Source organism: Podarcis tiliguerta (assembly GCF_965153285.1).
Source record: "Podarcis tiliguerta genome assembly, chromosome: 6".
NCBI classification, from domain to species: Eukaryota; Metazoa; Chordata; class Lepidosauria; order Squamata; family Lacertidae; genus Podarcis; species Podarcis tiliguerta.
In genome coordinates this window covers 94,692,321-94,698,320 of record NC_139539.1, presented here as the reverse complement: position 1 = coordinate 94,698,320, position 6,000 = coordinate 94,692,321, and the positions used below count along the sequence as shown (strand labels likewise).

Genomic DNA, 6,000 nt, shown 5'->3' with positions numbered 1-6,000 from the left:
GTGTCTGCAAAGCCTGGAAGACCTGGCAGGCTGATCTACACCTTTAGTTAATAAAGCACTAGAACTGGTGTCTTTGGCAACCTTCTTTGGTATCCCTGCACCCAACCACTCTCACAAGCCCTTCTTTGGGCCTGTGGTTCAGAAGAAGGGGGTACACTGTATGCAGAGACCCTTCTAATTCCTGCATCTAGCAAAGGATTTGTCTAAGCAAGGATTCAAATTCCTGGAATAGCCAGGATAGCTTCCTAATGAGGTAATGGCCCTCTAAGCATGGGTCATTACGGAAACAAAGGAAGTGACTCTGTGCCAGACAGAAAATGAGTGGTAACTAGAAAGACAAAGGCAGAGTTGAGAGTTGTTTGGGGAGCTGGAAGCTGGCAGGCTGAGAGACAGAGCCATGCCTAATTTCTTCTGGAATCCAAGGCTGTGGCTATGGGAAAAGCAAGACCCTCTTAGGGTGTTAATGTTGTGAACCCCTCCATCATAGGCCCAGGTTGTATATATGTGTAAATACACCAGATATCCTGAAGACACCACAGTCTCTACTGTCCCTCATTCCAAAGGAAACACAAAAATTGTGTAAATGTCTGGAGCCCCTGGGATTTTGCACCTCTAGGAGACTGGGATGGTGTGCAACAACACAATAACATACAAAAAAATAAAATAAAATAAAAAACTCCCAAAATTTAATACTATTAATATAACAAGATTACTTAAACAACATGCAGCATTCCAAAGCAGAAATAACAAGGGGACCTCACAGTTTCCCCTTAGACTCAGAAACAGCCCCTCTCCTGCAGCAACTCCTTAAAATGCTTCCAAGAGCCAAGGAGGGGGGCAGCTAGAAAAACCCCTTCCATGATTTCACTGAAGTATACGATTGATATTCCTGAGTCTACACAAAGGGAAAATGAGTGGCAATTAAAGTTTTAATTTTACTTCTTTTGGGGATTACTTCAGCTGAGTTCACTGGAAATAAATAAATACATTTTGTTTACATACAGGGAATTAAATGAATTCATAATTATAGATAAATTTATCTTTCATATCTTTTTGAATTGATTAATTGAGTTGATCAGTGGGTATATTGGGGAAATAAATAAATGTATTTATATTTTTTAATAAATGTATTCTTTCAGGATTAATAGCTTGGGTTGTTAATTAGTGGGCCCAATGGGGTGGGGAATGGATTTTGCTGCTTCTTTGATTTCAGTACATTTGAGACTTCATTTAACAGCATTACTGAGTTCACTACAGTTTTTTGTCGCCATTATTTTCTCAAGCTAATGTAGTCTGTTTACTCCTAAAGGTTGGGAACCATTGTCCTAGATATTGTTATGAATTTTTTGGGGGGAGTCAGTCTGTATGATGCCCAAGTCCCTTCTAATCCCTGGGGTTCTGGATCCAGCAAGAGTTGAAATCTGATGGAGGACTCAACTGTTGAACTAGTTGGGTGTGTTTCTTTGTGAGTGAATGGCTCTAAGGACAGTCATTAGTATAGCAAAAGACGTTGCCCTGTGCCAGAGGGCAAGTGGGTGGGACCCTCCCTCCCTCACCTGACTGGTAGTCAGACGCCAGTAGGCTAGGAGAGCAGCAGGCAGAAGGCCAAGTGAGAGCCATACTTGATTTCTGCTGGAATTCAAGACTGTGACTATGGCGGAAGCAAGACTGCTTGGGGTGTTAATACTGGGAGCCTTCTCCGTGTTAGGTATCAGGTTGTATATATATGTAAATAAGCCATATTTCATAAGCACACCACATTCTCTGCTGACCCTCGTTCCAAGAAAACCCCTCGAGCCCCTGGAATCTCTCACCGCTCCGAGACTGGGGTGGCCTGCAACAATATGTTCCTGACTGATGCCTAGTCTTCTGCTACTTGAACCATTATTATCACTCCACCATCTGCAATCCCACCGTGTAAAAATGGTGGGGGTAAGTCATGTTGCTAATATTTATGTTAAAAACACCTTACAGCTCATCAGTCACCCATATTGGTATTTTTCTCTCAGCTTATTCATTGACGCTTTGCAAGCCAGTAAAACATGCCAAATCCTGTCATTTGGGTCAAATAAAAAATAAAACACGAAGCATATTTTTAATATAAAAAAGCGGAATGCATAGATCCCTGGAGCCTGTTTGCTACAGCGTCCCTCCGCTTGCAATGAATGAGTTTTGCCATAAATTATAGTTTAGCTCAAGTTTCCTTGAGTGAAAGAAAAAAAGCCTGCAAAGAGCCAGCTCCAATTGGTGACTTTCTTCCCCCTTCTCGTTCCCTAATTGAAACCAAATGTGAAATATGTTGGATTGTGGGATTTCTGGCCAGGGCCCAGGAATCCTCAGAATGCTAAATCGCTCGGAAAGGCATCTTGCATCAGCCTGAAGAAGTTCCTTTCCAGCCCGGCCTCTCCATCTAGGGCGAGAAAGCGGAATCTGCCCGTTCCCCTTAACCCAGTGGATTAAACTTCTGAAAACCTCCTGTCTTCTTCCCCTAAAAGTTCATCTTAACATCCAGGTATGGACTTTATGATGTTTTTGAAAAACAGAAGGGTCTCCCCCTTCTCGTCCATCTGAGCGAAGCAGCAGAAAGGAGGCAGCTCGCCTCCTTCCCTCAAACAAAGACTAGTCCAGTTTGGAATGGCGTAAAGTGGGGAAATAAGAGTACGAAGCGAGGGGATAGAAGTGTACGTTTTCCAGGCAGACCTTTCATATGAAGAATTAAGTAGATATATATATTTAAAGATTGTTTGCATGCCAGGCCAAACTGCTTGATTACAGATTCCCTTGACGGTTATGAAAAATGGGAGGCATTTTCAAAGAGGAGGCTTTGGAGCTAGAGGAAAATGGAGATGGCAGGCCCTTTTAGCTTCCGCGGCTTATAAATTAAAAGTTATTCAAGAGTTGAGGATTGCAACTTGTGTAAAAGTGCTTCCGTTGAGAGGCTATAACATACACAACCCCCCTTTTTTTTAATCGGATGCGTGTGTGTGTGTGTGTGCCTCGTGACAACCCTGTTTTTCATTACTGCTCCTCCTTTTGTTGGTGGCGCCGACAGCTCATCCAAGCAAAGGCAGCTGGTCCAGCCTCTGAAAAGCCCCAAGGCCCAGAGGTCTTGCAACAGAACCGTGGCTATTTCCCTTCTTCTGGAGCCGTGATTCAGGAAGGCCTGGCTGGGAGAGCAAAGGGAGACCACAGAATCTGAATGTCATTTTTCGTTTTACATTTGCCCTGGCACATGCATCTCCAAATGCTAAAGGCCACTACACACGTGACTTGCTTTAGGTGTAGCTCTCAAATGATTTAAGAACATGCCTCAAATTACACACATAAATATAAACCATCTTTGTTTACATTCCCATCAGAAATTGACTCCAATTCCTTGTTAAGTGTGTATTCACGTTTGCTGTTGTGTAGTGAGTGAAAAAGTCCCGGGGAACATAAAAAGTAACATAAAGTAGCATACATTACAATAATATGTTATACTTGGTGTAGAGAAAGTGGATAGGGAATGCTTTCTTCCTCTTGAGACTTGACCCTAAAACTTGTCTCCCAGTAGAACTGGTGGTCAGTAGTTTCAGGACAGACCAAAGAAGAACATATGATAAAGCCATAAGAAATGGCTGTAGTTATCATGGCCATTGGTGTAGACAGGGGTGGAGGAAGGGGGTGCGGTGGAGGTGGTCTGCCCCGGGTGTCACCACTGAGGGGGGTGACAAAATGCCGGGCGGCACTCATTGCGGGGCCTGAGCCACCCGTCTCTCCTGGGAGTGAGACGGTGGCTTGAGTGTCCGTAGGTTCCACGCTGCCCAGATGGTCCACCCTTAAGAAATGCTTTAGAAAACATTAATATTATGAGAAAATGCAGTTTTGGTAATTAGGCAGATTGTCGTGTTGTTTTGATATAATAATAATAATAATAATAATAATAATAATTTATACCCCGCCCATCTGGCTGGGTCCCCCCAGCCACTCTGGGCGGCTTCCAACAAAACACTAACATACAATAACCTATTAAACATTAAAAGCTTCCCTACACAGGGCTGCCTTTAGATGTCTTTTAAAAGTTTGGTAGTTGTTTATCTCTTTGACATCTGGTGGGAGGGCATTCCACAGGGAGGGTGCCACTACCGAGAAGGCTCTCTGCCTGGTTCCTTGTAGGTTTGCTTCTCGCAGTGAGGGAACTGCCAGAAGGCCCTCGGCGCTGAACCTCAGTGTCCGGGCTGAACGATGGGGGTGGATAAAAATACCATGAATAAAAATAATAATGATAATAGCAATAATAATAATCTCACCTTTGCAAATCAACATGCAGCATCTCCCTTCCACTTGAGGAGAAGCACTAACAATGCTGCCAAAGGAAGTTTTCCTTAGCATAGGTATTCTAAAATAGTTTTCATCATATTGCAGTCAATTTTCTGCAGTTTTGACCCCCGGTTTAGTCAAGCTGCAAACTGAGCTCAGAGCAACTCAAATCCTTGCTGTTAGAGTTGTTTAAAATGGAGGAGATTGCTGCCAAGAGCCTAATCCTTAGTATGGGAGGGAGACTACAATTCCCAGCATGCTTTCCCCACCAAGCCTCGAAGGGGCCTGTTAGCATTCTGTCCAGGAGCTAAGAGCCAAAATCCCCATTTTCAGTTAACTGCTAATGTATGCAATGTAGGTGCGCTCTGGATTCCGCCACGGGGTCCAGAAGCGGTTGAGTCCTGCTGGCCACATGACCCAGAAAGCTGTCTGTGGACAAGCGCCGGCTCCCTCGGCCTGAAAGGGAGATGAGCGCCACAACCCCAGAGCCAAATTCAAGGGGACTTAACCGTCCAAGGTCCTTACCTTACTTTTACTTAATGTATGTGCCTCTAAAAGGACGATGCCCCAGCTGATGTGGGCCCTAAAATATGGGATAAGTAATTTGTGTGTGTGCTACAAAGGATTGAATCTTTAAAAAAAGGGGGGGGGGGTTCTGTTTTCTGAGTTTACACATTGCTGCCAAACACTCAAATAGCCAGATGATTTCTTCTGGAAATTTCTTAGGTTCTGTATTTTTAGTATGTAATGGGGAAAGGGAGAAATTGTTCAGGAATTACAGAGTGACTGAATGTATAGCAATGCAGTCTTTAGTAAAATGTTATTCTATTCTCAGTGATGGTTTAGAATATGTGGAATACTTTTTAATGGAGTTTGACTGCTGCTTTAGACCTCAGTGGGGTTCTGTCCCGTCTAAACATTTCATTTAGAGTATTATTTTTTAATTGAGTATTTATTCTGATTTGCTTGCACAAAGTTTATGCAGAGGCTAGATCATATGCAGTCATTTACTGAGCATTTGTTGTTATTTGTTTGTGGGCTATTTAAACACCTTCTCATTAAACATTTGTTCATCCAATACAGTTGTACCTTGGTTATCGAACTTAATCTGTTCTGGGAGTCCGTTCGACTCCTGAAACTGTTCGAAAACCAAGACACGGCTTCCAATTGGCTGCAGGAGCTTCCTGAACTCAAGTGGAAGCCATGTCAGAAGTTCAGCTTCCAAAAAATGTTCACAAACCGGAACACTTACTTCTGGGTTTGTGGCGTTCAGCATCCAATTTGTTAGGCAACTAAGCTGCTCAATAAACAAGGTACAACTGTACTTTTCAGTGCATTTCCCTGTCACTTTCTAAACTGAAAAAGGCCCAGTTCTTAAAAAATAAAAGTGGATTTCTTGTGTCAGGGCAACAGAGCACTTTAATACCACTTAATTTTGCAAACAGGGGCAGGGGGAAAACCAATTGTTTTGAAAATGTTTATGTTTATGCTCCCCCCCTTGAAATTTAATAAAATATTTAATTGTACAAACCCAAAGTACTTCTAGAGTCTAGACTATCAGTATATTTGGGGGGCTAGGGGATTTTCAAGCACATACCAGAACTTTGTTTGCACATTTAAAGTGTATTAAAGGTTCCTGCATAACCTTTGTGAAAACAAATCAGGATGAATTATGAATAAACAGGTTGTCCTTCCTACAAA

The 6,000-nt window shown here is 42.7% G+C and overlaps 1 protein-coding gene across 1 annotated transcript in view; it reads left to right on the top strand.

Moving 5' to 3' along the window:
• The first annotated feature begins 1,870 nt into the window (after positions 1–1,870).
• Positions 1,871–6,000, top strand: part of DDR2 (discoidin domain receptor tyrosine kinase 2) — a 68,527-nt gene continuing 64,397 nt past the window's right edge. The window contains exon 1 of the mRNA XM_083446411.1: positions 1,871–2,512. The gene's annotated coding sequence lies outside the window, so the exon portion shown is untranslated. The remainder of the gene's footprint in view (positions 2,513–6,000) is intronic.